At 45.0% G+C, this 12,461-nt stretch overlaps 1 protein-coding gene across 1 annotated transcript in view; it reads left to right on the top strand.

The window, feature by feature from the left end:
• Positions 1–2,392: 2,392 nt before the first annotated feature.
• MYO6 (myosin VI) overlaps positions 2,393–12,461 on the top strand; it is a 104,686-nt gene continuing 94,617 nt past the window's right edge. The window contains exon 1 of the mRNA XM_083857020.1: positions 2,393–2,513. The gene's annotated coding sequence lies outside the window, so the exon portion shown is untranslated. The remainder of the gene's footprint in view (positions 2,514–12,461) is intronic.

The raw sequence follows: 12,461 nt of genomic DNA, 5'->3' as shown, positions 1-12,461 counted from the left end.
CGGAGTTTGCATGTTTAAGATGGTGCTATTATAGCTCTGGTTCCTCAAGAGAGACCCTCTTGCTGTGGTGTGTACAGTGTGAGCCTGCCCCGAGTTCCAGCAGTGCTGACACGTCACCTCTGTGCGCTGCCACTTGTGGATAGAGGGTTCTCCACTGCTGTTTGCCCACCTGGGGCACCGAGGTGTGGGAGGAACAGGGTGATGCTAAAGGCACTCTGCCCTCCCTCCCAGCCTCAAACTGCATCTGCTCCTTATACAGATATTAAACAAAGATTTCTTGGCAGCTCCAACCCATCCACACTGTGAAAGTCTCAGAAAAGAGAGAAAAAGAAAAGGTTCGTCCCATTTTCCTAGGAATGAAACTGGAAATGCTCCTTACATACAGGCAATGGGGAGAGGAAAACGCATTTTGCCTTGTTTTCTCTTTCCACTTCCCCCCTCTTTGCTTAAGTTGAAGTTCTTGCGCTCCAATTTCAATTGTGAGTCTTCTTGTATTTTCCCTGAAGATTCACAGAACAGATGTTGTGGTGTCTTGGGTTATTTTTAAATTTCCCAGGGAGAAAAGAGGGGAGAAAGTAGAGACATGCTGCTTCTGATGAGGGAGAGGCACATCAGAGGGTGAGATAGTGCTCAGCACTGCTTGGATTGTTTACACTGAAAGTATTTTGTTGATCGTTTCCTGACATTATATCCTGTTTTGCTAACAGAGGTGGTTTTAGTCAGTCACCAAATTTACATTTTCATTTACTTGTCCAGTCACTCTTTTTTTTCTTTTTCCCCAGTTAACAATTATCCTTATCTCTATTTTACAAATAAAAGTAAGGCTGACTGTACAAAGTACTGCCCTGAAAGGTAATGCCAAAGACAACTTCCATGCTCTAGAAGTTATACTATGTTTTGATTGTCCAGATTGTCACACTATTGATTATGTCACCTGAGGATGCAATCATCTAATTCACCTTGCCACTTTGCAGGCATGTGGAATGTTTTAAAACCCAAACAAGTTCAGAGTACCTTTCAGGAGTAGGAATGTAGGAATGTTAATCTGGACACAGGATTGAACTCCACCCGTGCTCTGCCCAGGATGCAGGATTACTCATGCACCTAATGTGCTGCATTTTCCTGCCATGTGTGCATCCACTCTGATCCTTGACAGAACCCCCAGAGTTTCTCCAGGTTCCCCCTACAGAAGCCCCTGGGATTTCTCTTTGTCCTCTAAAAGAGGACAAGGCATTGTTATGACTATCATATCTACATGGGCAGCTGTGGCTAGAAGACATTTATGTAAATTATTTATTAGCTAGTGGCTGTGGCCACTAGTGTAGTTCACTCAAAAATGATGCAGTGACACACACCCTGCTTAAAGAAAGATAACTAGGGCTGCAAAATCAAGGAAAACACAAGATTTTGAAGCATGAACTGTTTTGTTTCCCTTTGTCAGCAAAATACGTGTGAACGAACCATCAGGTGGAGAACAAGGAGGCTTTGCCCTTACAGTCGGGGTCATTGCCCTGCTGGTGCAGTGTTGTGTGGAGAGCAGCACAGTGCCGTGGGAAGGCTGACAAACCAGCCAGGAAGGAATGGTGGCGAAGGCAGGGGCCGGGAGGCGGCACAAGGCCGCGCAGGGGCGGGGGGGTGTGGGCAGCCCCGCGGTGTGACACCGGCCGGGCAGGGGGCAGGGGGCCCTCCCGGGACAGCCCGGAGGTGACGGCTGTGCGGGCACAGGCCGGGGAATCCCGCAGAGCCGGGGCTGCCCTGGGGGATGTTCAGAGGACACAGCTGGGGCAGCGATGCTGCTCTGCCCGTCGGACCATCGCTGTCCCCCGTGTGACAGCGGCCAGGCGGGACCCCGGGGACACGGCACAGGCCGGGGGGGCTGGGGGAGGAACCGGGCAGAAACAGCCCCTGAGTTCGAGGTTTGTGCGGCAGGAGCCGCCACCTGCTCGGCACCTTCCTCTACGGGCGATGGTTAGTAAAGACAAAGAGCGCTCTCAAAACGACCCTTTGGGTAACCGCGTCGGTAAAAAACAAACGAAGAGCCCTAACTGACACCAGGTGACGTGGGCCAGCCCCTCAGCGCCCCCCTGCCCGGGCCCGGGGCTCCCCGGCACGCTCCGGCGCGGAGAGAGGCCGGGCCGGGCCCACAGCCGCCCCCGGCCCCGGCCCCGGCCCCGGCCGGCCCCGCCCCGGCCCCGGCCGGCCCCGCCCCGCCCCCGGCCGGCCCCGCCCCGCCCCCGGCCGGCCCCGCCCCGCCCCCGGCCGGCCCCGCCCCGCCCCCGGCCGGCCCCGCCCCGCCCCCGGCCGGCCCCGCCCCGCCCCCGGCCGGCCCCGCCCCGCCCCCGGCCGGCCTGTGCCCGTGAGTGACGTGCGGGCCGGGCCGGGCCTGCCGGGCTCGGGGGCGGCGCACAGCAGCGAACCAGAGGCAGCAGTACCTGCGGCAGCGGTAGCAGCAGGGGCAGCAGGGCTGGCAGCGAGCGGGGCGCCGGGCGCGGCACCAGCACCTCCCTCAGCAGGTAAGGATCGGCCTCTCGGCCCCCGCCGCCCGCTCCGGCCCCCGGGCCTGGCCCGGGCTGTCCCGTCCCCTCTGCCCGGGCAGGTGCCACCCGGCCGGCCAGGCGAGCTGGGCCCTGGGCGGGAGCACCCGGGACAGACCGGCCCCAGCTGCCCTGTGGAGTGCGGCCAGAACCCCTCTGGACTGTGCTTTGCTGCCTTAAATTAACTGTCATGGAAATTCTTTCCCTTGTGGGCTTGTTTGTGTTTCTTTTGGTACCGTTCTCTGTGAAATCCCATCCCTGCGGAGTTGCCGCCGAGCTCCCCTCCTCGCTTCAGAGGCTTTTCTGTGCTGCCCGGATTGTCCTTGTAAGAGAAAATAATTTTTCTGCAGCCTTTGCTGGCCGAACAGACAGCATGACTGGTTGTTCAGTGGAAAAAAGTCTTCTGGAGTATTTCTGCTCGAAGTAGTTTTGCAGCTGCGGTTTGGAGAGGAGCGTGTGTCACTGTGACAGCTCAAAACCAATGCCCCATTCCTGTAACTTGCCTTCATTACTGAATAGGGAAACTTAAAAGGGTTCGTCCCCTTAATGGTCTGCGACTTGCAGTGTAGCAAATACATTGTTGGTGCTTGTCTAACGCTGGGCTCTCGGGTTCCGGACTGGTAAATGCAGCAGAGGCCTGTCGGACGGAGTAGCTGAGCTCACCGACGGCTGGCTCTGTGGAAGGATGGTTGTTATCTGTCCCAGCCGATACTGCCGACTGCCAGCCCCGCTTTCACAGGGGTGCAGAGAAGCAGTGTGTCCTGACTTGTGCCCTGCGGTGCTCCCGGAGGGAACAGACCTTTGAGGCGACCTAATTCCTCACAGTTCATTTGGCATCGCCGCGCTGCGGGGCGGCCTCTGGACTGGCTCCGCGGCCACCGAGTACAAAGGCTGCCCACGGGACTGAGTCTTCCTGCTGTTGCAAGTGTGACAAATTAACAGGGTGGAGATGAACTCGTGAGTTAAATGTCACCCCTGCCCTTTTAAACTTGATTTTTAGTGAAGAAAAGCCTAACGAAAATAGAAATATTTTAATTTCTAAATTGTTTCTTTTGAAAATTTAGAAGTATAAGCAAATGCCTTGCAGTATTTGTTTCATTATAATAAAACTGCTAATGCACAAATTAACTCTGAAATGTAACTGCAAAAGAAAGCTCTCAGTGTTGTCGAGGCGGGACAGTAAATATCAGAACTATCAGAGCACAACTTCCAGACCTTTATGATGTTGCTTTCAATAACGTAGAAATTAAGATTTATCTTGATAGTATTTTTAGCAGATGTGTTTTTAATGTGTCTCAGTTAATAAACTACTTAGTGAAGGCACAGTTATGCCTTTGACTGTAAAACTATAAAGCCAGAAATGCAGACATAAAGGCAGTAAACTTTCCTGCGAGGCTGAATAGCTTTCTGAGTTAAAGCTATGTCAGTATTAGTTTGCAGAAATTCTAAGTAGAACTAATTTCCCCACCCCCATTATTTCTAGTCAGAGGGGGCATTCCTCTATAATCTGCACTAAGTACTGTGTCCTTCAGCCTCCGGCATTGCCATGTGCCTTTGTTTTGATAATGGGTCAGAATTTTGACCCATTAACAATAATGTTCTCATAAGGACGGTGAAATAGTGCTTCCTTGTGCCTGGTCTGCCAGGGTGGAGAAGGCCTTGTGACCCAATCTAACCTTTGTATTGTTGTGGTATTTGATAACACTGGTCTGAGGAAAGATTTCAGGTTTTAGAAATTTTGACAGTCTTATGAGTAATGTGACAAAGTTGAGTAGAGACTAACTTTTTATCAGTACAAAATGTGAAAGTATGCCATTAAGCTGGCAGGTTCAAAATGAACAAAAGGGGTGTGTTTTTGGTTTTGACCCAATGTGTGGTTAGTTAAGCTTTGGAAATCCTTTCTGAAGCATGTGGATATTGAACGTTTACAGGGACTTGAAAAGCAGCCATACAAATTATTGGAAGAAAAACCCACTAAGGCTGACTTGTGCAGAGTCCCTCAAGTAGCTCAGGGAGTCACCAGGATGAGCACAGAGCTGGACAATAGACTGGGAAAGTACTGTCAATTATTTATCAAATTTTTATATTAATTTTATATTAATTTCAGGCCTTGACATAGTGCAACAACCATCTGACCCGGCAGGGCCACTCTTAGGAAAATTGTTCAACTGAAGTAAGTTTTTGAGAAAGCTGAACCAAAGGGATCAGGTCTAGAGATAACAACTCTGGGTAATAATTCTCAGGAAATGATTATGAGGCATCATCAAACATCAGTTCAAGTGGTGCTGGGGGCAGTTCTGGCACCTTTGTACTTGTTGACATTGATGTCTTTGATCAACAGCATTAGCACAAAATCTGAAGGAGGCTGAGTAGGGTTTTCAGACTGTGTTTTTGATGCTCTGCTTTGGAGGACAAGAGGTTTCTGATAAGTTTGAAGGCAGTATTTGAGTACAAGATACTATTTTCAGGAAGAAGATCCCATAATGCAGATGGGTAAAGTCGACTTGGCAGCAGCACCATGGAAGCAGATCTGAGGGTTATGTGGGATCACAAGAAGCACAGGGAACTGCTGAAGTTCAGCATTTAGCTTTTCATACTAGTGCAGCTTAAGTTAACAGAATAAGGTGTTCAGTTTTGGCCACAGTCTGAAAGATAAATTCAAATGTCTCCATCAACCAAAAATGGTCACCAAGGCTTAGGAAGGTTTTGTAAAATGTATCTGCAGAGAATATGTGTGCTTGGAAAGTGTGTTCCACAAAGCTAGACCAGCTAATTTCCAGCAGGAGGAGATGAGCTGATGGAACATGAAGATGCTGGAGTATTTAAATTAGTGAGAAGTGGTCTATGTTCTTCTGTCAGTGACTGTATCAAAAAAAATGAAACTAATTTGCTCCAAAGACTTGATGAAGTTCTTAAAATCTGCTATGCCTTAGGGAAATCTGAAAGAGACTAAGGTTGTGCAATCTCATTTCTGGAAAGGTTTTTGAAAGTCAAATAGGATTTTTCTTTAAGGATATATTAAAAAATATTCCTCAAAACTGTTTTACTTGTTTTCATGCAAGGGCTTGGGCTTGGGCTTGATGATTTGTTCAGGTGCTGTCTGTATTTGGGCTTGAGTTTATGTGGAAAAAAGTAATTCCACTCCTCAAAAGATGAACAATTTCTCTGATAAAGTCCTATAATCTTTCAGTTGCTGGTCATCTCATGTTACAGCTTAAGGCATTTGGTTTTAAAATAATTACTGGTGAGGCAAACTACTGCATTTGACAGCAAAATGTTGTGGTTTAGGAGCATGGCCTGTAATACTGTAGGAAATGTAGGTGTACAACCATACTGTGATTTAAATCAGGAAAAGCAGAGGGATAAAACCTGAGTTACTAATCATCTACTCTAGAATGTACTATATATGACTTCATAACTTGTGTCCTAGTGTTACAGCATCTTTGGGTCTGACACAATTTAAAAGAGGAGTTTCTAAAGTCTTAATAAAAAAAATTGCCAAATATCATATGTTTCTCATTTTGTATCCACTTTTTAAAGTGTGTGACAGCATTTTAAAATGGCAACATTTTAACATAGCTTGCTATCTGTTTAAGTTTCTACTTTGTTATTTCTTGGAATGACTGACTGCATTACATTTGTAGTAAATACTCTTTGACAGTGACTTGTGTTTCTGAGGTCTTGATAGATACTGTATCAATATAAAGAACACAGAAAAGTGTCATTTTTTTAAATTGATGGCTGTGGATGAATCTTCCCCTCCCCACAAAAAACCCCAACAAAAGCAGAATGAGAAGCGTCAGCAACCTTCGTGGTTTTTACTGAGGCTCTGATGTCAAGAAAAGGGCAGATAAATCCATAGGCACTTTAGTCTCTGGTAGAATGATTTCTGTAAGTAATGACCATATACATTTAATAGATGTATTTTATTGGGGAAAGCATGCTAAAGCTGTCTTTTGATAAGTGACTGTCTTAGAATACCTATTCAAAAAACCTGATTTATCCAAAACAAGTTTCTCGTTATTGTTGTTGAGCTGTGTGCAGAAACAGAGCAGAGGGTGATGAAGCTGGGTCTGTCCAGTCCTGCTGCTGTGCCATGGTGCTGTAGCTCCAAGGCAAAGCCTGTTGCTATCTGTGGACAGCACAGCCTGGCCTTGAAAAGGTGGTTTGGGACTCGGTGCACCTACACATGCTGACTTCTTCCTGCTGAAAAGGGAGGTGCAGCCAGATGACATTTAACATGCAGATAGAGCACTGGCTGCTGCTCCTGTAGGCATGTGTGAGCTAAATTGCAGCTACTGTCAGTAGCAGGGCATGCATGAATGCTTGATTAAGTGTGGGTTGGTGTCTGGCTGCTGTGGCTGTGCTGTAAGTCATACCCGGGCATTGTGTCACTCATTCCTGAAGCACTTCTGTCAGGCCAAGGGACCTTCCTCATACACTGAATGCTTCTTCTCCCTCTGCAAGTGTGTATGAAGGGCAGTTTCTGCCTGCTCCAGGGAATGAGAGATGGATGAGGCATCTGGAATTAAACTTCGCTTTTTGTATGCACAGCTTGTGGCACTGCTGCTGTGCGGAGTGTGGCCAGTCTCCAAGCTGGGATCCGGTCCTGGCAGTGCCAAATGGGCTACCAGAACTGGGGTGGCCACATCTGTATGTGCATTTTTTAGGGCTTGATCTACCCTCAGAGAAATCAAAGAGAAATTCTCAGTCTTGAGCTGAAAGTCTGAATGAACCCTGGATTTGTAAATGCTCAACAGAAGGCCTTATTTATCACAAAATAAAACTTTTTTTTCTTTTTAAGCAACATCTCTTAAGAGAGGTTGCTGAATTTATTTTGCAAAGATAGTTAAACAGACAATTAAATTAAGAGTATTATTTACATGCTGGATAATTATTTTACAAGCAAATTTGTTTTCCTTGTAATTAACAAGACTTAGCAGACTGATTTGAAATTCATGGAGAAAAAAAAGAGAAGTAGAGAATTTAACAAAGCCAGTTGTTCACAAAATCTCTTCAATATTAGCAAGATCTCTGGCTGTATTTTACAAAAATAGCAGCAACTTTCTGAGTTAGATCTAAATGTTTCTATGTATCCTTCAGGTCTGAGCTGAAGCCATGAAAATATTGTTGCTTTTTTCATTTTGAGCTTGTTCAGATTTGTAAGGTTCAGAGCTCCATCCCTCTTATTTGCTATATTATCTTTGTTGCCATGCACTCAACAAGGTTTTGATCATGTCAGGTGTTTTCTCAGTGTTGCAGCTCCAAAGGAGCCCAGCCATAAGGTGATACTGTGGTAGCCATGTTTAGGAAGAAGCTGTCTGTGGGAGGACAGCATGTCAGCATGTCCTTTTCCAGTCCTCAGGCATGACCTGTGCAGGAGATCATGTCTCTGGTGGGCTGATGACACCCCCTTCCAAGTTCACATCTGTGCTTCGCTCTTTCCTGATTTCTTCAAGTGCAGTCCATCATAGCTGCTCTGTAGTGGGGGAATTGGTAGCAATAAAATCTTTCATCAGCTCCTTGGTGCCAAAGATAGACAGTTCTGCTGTGTCTCCTTTTGTCTTGTTGGGGTGAGTGCTGTGTCCAGGCACATCAAACCTGCTTATTGTGGCACTCTGCTTGTTTTAGGAGAGGCATTGGAGAGTTTTGGGGGAGGATGCTCTAGCTGCTCATCCAGTTCAAGGTTTAGCAGTGTGTGCTAAGGTTTTGTGATGTTGGCCTTGCTTATGTACTGCAAAGTTTCCAGTATGGGGAGCAGAGCATTCAGGAGTGAAGAATCTGACAAACACTTTTGATGAGTTCAATTTTAACAATTCTGTTGGGTTGCAGTTTTGTGAGCAGTTGGGCTGAGATAGTTGACTGCTGGACCCTGAAAGGAGAAAATCTTAATGGCTGCATCTTCTTTGCCCTTCCCAGCAGTGGGGTGGATGGTCATGGGGCTCCTTCACACCCCAGTGCAAACTGCTGTCTCTGCAGAAAGCAACAAATCCCATCACCTTTCTCTTTTCCATATCTGTGCTGCAGAGATAGCGCAGCAGAGATGAGGGGAGGCAGACAGGGGTGATAAGTCATTGCCATCCAGCTTGCCCTCTCTCAGGAAGCCACAATCTATTTTGCAATCTCTTAGACCTATGCAACCTTCATTGCCTCTACCAAAAGTTAGACAAATGCCTCCAGAGCCCTTTGCAGAGAGGTATATAGACATAAAGAGTATATGTAGGGAATTTAATAGAATCACAGAAGGGCTTGGGTCAGAAAAGACCCTAAAGGTGATTTAGTTCCATCCCGTGCTGTGGGCAGGGACACCTAGGCACAGTGACACACAAGGACACTGTCATAGAGTAGGATGGGAGAGGACTGTCTGTAAAAGATCATGGACTTCAGAGGGCCCTATGATAATATGGATTTTTATTACCGTGTAAAGCTAAAAACACTTGGGTTTAGTACATGTGGTGGTTTTGGGGGTGAAAATGAGTTTATTTTGTTGGGTGGGTTTCCCCCCCCTCCCCCCACTGTTTTGTTACCTGGGATCATTTACAAAGATAGGAAAACTGGTGATATAAATCGTAGTCTCATTTTCTAGGCTCCTACTGAGTTATTTTTTCAGTATTTGCCAACTGCTTTAAAGCCTTGGCAGTGCTCATGCAGGCAGCCTTTATGGCAGGTGCTTGTCTACACAAATGGCATTCTGCACTGGGTTCTATCTCTCTGGTGTACAGCAACGAGTGTTACCTATGTGGACATGCCAGGAATGATGCTGTTTCTCCTTCTCTCATATTTGTTGGCTTGCTGCTCCTCTTCCGATTTTTTCCCAAAATAGAGCCTGTAATGGTTTTTACAGATTTTAGTAGCTGATCTTATTTTGGCTGTGGTTAAGAGCATCGCTTCAAATTTCAAAGTTCTTGGGAAACGAGAGCTGGGCTGTCATAGTTGTGTTGAATTGGAGCTGTTGGGAACAAAGCTGTCTTGTTTCTTCTGTACACATGCAGTTTTGCAGATGGTGGGATGATCAATCTTTGGTTGTCATCCCATTACAGTACTTTTACATCTTCTCAGACACTTGGAATTTGTTATAGTCAGACACTTAAACTTGGATTATTTGGACCTTGAGATACTGTTTGGTTCACTGCATGAATGTCCTCTATTAAAATTTTTTCTCTTTGGGTGTTTGGACATGCATTATGGGCTTTTGAAAAAGTCTTACACTTAAGTATTTTTTTTAGATCATTTATTCAAGAACAAATTTTAAGCTTTGTTTAGGGGAAGGGTGTTTTTTGAAATACCTTTTGTGACATATTATGATGGTAATTTTATATCTTGTTTTATGTTTTGCTGTAAAGTTCTACGTTCTTTTGAAGGAAAAAGATTATTTGTTACTAACCCCAGGGAGAGGAATCTTAGCCATGGAGTTTCTTAGCCTTTTATCATGCTGTACAAGTCATGTCTTGCTCAAAAGGTCAACACCCACAGAACATGTTTTTTTACACTTCAGTGGCCTAAGTAGCTGCTTTTTTTGTGGCTGCTTTTCTTTGTATTGTCAATGAACATGCAGTCTTTTGATGATAGGACATCTGATGCTGTGGGTATTTCTGGGTTATGTGCTAAATTATATATATTCAACACCAAAGCATCAGTGACAAACATAAATAATGTGTTGACCATATACTCTTCCAGATTATTCTCTTTCAGTTTAAATCCTTGCAGCTTTTTCCAGTTTTGTATACATGTATGCAGTCCTGTGAAATATTACATCAGATTTCTTTTAACTTGGAACTAAAAATAGTTTATTTTAGCAAGTATTGGAGTTTAGCTTCTTTATTTCTGTTGCCACAGAGATCTGTGTCTGTTCATGTAGTAGTCAGCCTAGGAGGGGTTATAATATATAAAGTTGGTTCACAGATTTTTATTTTTTTTAATTGCCCTTTACAGCTTCTGTTACAGTCTGGGATTGGTTATTGATATCTTTAGAAAGAGATATTTTTTAATGCCTTAAAAATGCAGTATATTATTTGTTTGTTTGTTTTTGTTTAATAAAAGCTTGAGATTTTGATTGAGTAATAAGTACTAATTGCTTTAGTGCATAGGATGGAAGTGGAAATTTATATGGTTAAAAAAAAAAAAGAAAACAGCTGTTTGAGACGAGTTGTTTTCAATATTAATCCTGGTCTCTTTTCAAATCCCTTTGGGAGAGAAGAGAGCAGACAAAAGGCACTTCATGTCACTGTGTTTACTGAGTGACTCTGCTGCTTTAGCCGGAGGGAGGAGGTGGAAGCAGGGGAATGGGAAACTGCCGGGAAGAGGAAGAGTGTTTTGAGGTGAGCTCCTTCTTAAGAAACACGTGAAGGCTGAAAGATGATGCCAAGGTGGGAAAGTTTGAGGAGCTGAGAGGATCACAGGGGACCCCAGCAAGAGGAAACACTTGAAGATTGTAGTAGAAGAAAAATGCTGTTTTGACTGCTTTTGTGCAAAATAGGTTAACATCAGGGCCTGCCCTTCCTACCATGCCTGGGCAGGACTTTGACCATGTCTTCCTCATCAAAGGTAAGATGCTGCCTGATCCCTGTTTGTGCCCAGGCACTGACCCTGGGTGTGCCTGCTCTGGGTGGAAGACCACAAGGCCTTGCAATTTGGGCTAAGTATTTCACCCCAAGACAGGTAAAGATTTTGGAGTGACATCTGAAGATATGCTAAGGTGTGGTTAGTGGTAATTAATGAAAGCTAATTGGCTTATGTTTTTCTAGGACTCAGCATGTTCTCTCTAGCAGCCTCTCATTTTCAGTGGTCTTCTTGTTGGAAATGTCCAAGTAGTTTTTAGGAGATCCAGGTACGACAGGAGCCTTATCAAAAGGAGCTGTTACTTCTTCCACTATTTAAGAGAGAAATTTAAATGGACAAGATGCAGCTGTGTGTGAAACTGCTGTAGCTTTGTTTTGTTCAGTTTGGTCAGCTGCTTAATTTTAAATTCATGGCCTAATTTTGTGAGGAACATTTTATAGGCAGGCAAACCCACAAAACTCTAACCAGTAATCTCCAGTCTGATAATGGAGACACATCTGTGTGAGGACTTTCTTCCCAAGTGTTTAATTTTATTTTGTTTCAGGCCTTTGTGTAAGGAAAAGCTGTGTAACTGTCACACATGTAAAGATAGAGGAGAACTGAGCTGAATGTGAAAGCCATATTTTCAGAAAAAACTAATTCTGTGCTGTAAAAAATTAGCCCAGTAATATTAGCAAGCACTTAAACAATGTTTACTGATTGGTGAGGGTGCTGTTTATTTTTGAAGCTTGTGTTTTAGAAGCCTTCAAGTTACTACCATTGAAAAACAAGGATTTTTTCCCCGTTTTCTGACATATTCACTTCCCTCAAGCATCTCCTGCAAGTGTTTGGACTATGCTACATTTCTACCATGAGCTAAAAGCTGGTACCAATACCTAGGGAAGTAAAGGAAAACCATTGTGCCTTCTCTTTTATTATACCCCTGTCAAGGTCTTTGCATCTGTTTCAATACTAACAAGAAGAAAACATGGGCGGAGAACGAAGCGTTTTTAAAAGTCTTCCTTTAGCTGAGGAGCATTTCCCTTTCTTCAGGTACCAGGCTGTCTTCCAAGGCCTTCCACCCAGCTGGGACAGGAATGGCATGGTGTGGACCTTGGGTGCTGGAGGCTGTAGCAAGTAATGGGATGCAGACCTTGGTTCAGTGATAGCTGATACCACCTCTTTGCACTGTTGCATGTAATGGCAGTCAAATTTTGACCCAGATGCATGTGATACTGTTCATTTGGAGTTCAGCGGAGCGTAGAACATAATGACTGCTCCAGTGGATGTTGTTAGCATGTCACCTGGATTGGCTTCCTGGCTTGCAGCAGGTCTTGCCCGTCATTCCTCTGCCTGGATCACTCTGGTGTGACCTGGATCCTTGGTGGT

Source organism: Zosterops lateralis, assembly GCF_965231275.1.
Source record: "Zosterops lateralis genome assembly, chromosome: 3".
In the NCBI taxonomy this organism is placed as follows: Eukaryota; Metazoa; Chordata; class Aves; order Passeriformes; family Zosteropidae; genus Zosterops; species Zosterops lateralis.
Note: the sequence above shows the minus strand (reverse complement) of the source record. Positions and strands in the feature narration are given on the sequence as shown.